Source organism: Mus caroli, chromosome 8 (assembly GCF_900094665.2).
Source record: "Mus caroli chromosome 8, CAROLI_EIJ_v1.1, whole genome shotgun sequence".
In the NCBI taxonomy this organism is placed as follows: Eukaryota; Metazoa; Chordata; class Mammalia; order Rodentia; family Muridae; genus Mus; species Mus caroli.
Genome location: NC_034577.1, coordinates 16,763,938 through 16,765,502, shown reverse-complemented (window position 1 = coordinate 16,765,502; position 1,565 = coordinate 16,763,938).

Here is a 1,565-nt window from a genome sequence, read left to right as displayed (position 1 = left end):
TCTTCCATAATAGCATGAACATTTCTGAAATAACTAGGTATGCCACAGTCCATCACTGAGAGACGTCATGGTAGGAACACAACCCAGGAACCTGGAGGCAGGAACTGAAGCAGAGGCCATGGAGGAACTTGCTTACTGGCTTGCTTCTCATGTCTTGCTCAGCCTGCTTTATTATACAACTCTGGACCAGCACTTAACCAGGTTTGGCACCACTCACAGTGGTCTGGGCCCTCCCACATTGATCATTAATCAAGACAATGATCTACAGGCTTGCCTATAGCCTCATCTTATGAAGGCATTTTCTCAATCGAGAGCCCCTCTTCCCAAATGACTCTAGCTTGTGTCACACTAACACAAAACTCACCAACATGGTTAACTTAACAAGAGTGGGGTTGGTNTGTTTTGAGCTAGGGTTTCATGTAGCAATCCTCCTGCCTCTACATCCCAAATGCTAGGAACACAAGCATGCACCACGTCCAGTGATCCAGAGTCTATTAGAAATGACAGAGATTATCAGTGAGGCTGATGAGATTCTGATTTCGTGGGAGCCAATTTATGAAAGTGACAGGAATGTCCAGCTGAAAAAGGAGAACAGAGAAGCAGTGGATGGGTCCCCATAGAAAACGGAAGGTGTGAACTAAAGGAAGAACTTGCCACCTGTAATGGCTATTCCTGGATGTCAACTTGACTATATCTAGAATGAACTACAATCCAGAATTGGAAGGCTCACCAGTGATCCTAATCTGGAGNCTGGGAGATACAAATTTCTGACCTGGATCTTGGCATGGAGATCTTGAAGCATAGTGGCTATGAATTCCAGAAGATTAAGACTGGGAGATCTCCAATTCAAGGTCATCTGGGATTAAAGATGTGGTGGCACACACCTTTAATCTGGGCTACATCTTCTGCTGGAGACCTACATAAGGACATTAGAAGAAGGAAGTCTCTCTCTCTCTTCTTTGCTGGGTTGCCTTGTGCTACTGAGCANCTGCTAAATCCTTGGACTTCCATTCACAGCTGCTACCNACNATTGTTGGGAGTTGGACTGCAGACTGTAAGTCACCAATAAATTCCTTTACTATATAGAGACTACCCATAAGTTCTGTGACTCTAGAGAACCCTGACTAATACACCACCATACCCCAGAATTCCTGTGTGTCTGGATGAGAAGACCCTCACTCTGAAAGCTACATTCTGGTCCTACTACATCCTAAAACCACACTAGTGTTTTGTTTTGTCTGCTTCTTCTGTCCTTTCGTTTCCCTTTCTCCCACTTATTACAGAATTTAAAGTAACTGGTATATTCATAAAAACATGTGTACGCACACACAGTGAGTANCCCAGAATGATAGACTTCATCTATATTTAGTAGATATGAAAAGGCAAAAAAACAAAAACAAAAAACCATATGGAAGTATCTTTTCTGCCAGGCATGGTGGCATATACCTTTAACCCAATGATCAGGAAGTATATGCAGTAGATTACAGGCCAGCCAGGGCTTCATGGGAAGACTTTTGTCTCCGAGAGAAAAGAGAAGGGCAGGAAACCAAAGTGTAATATGTTTG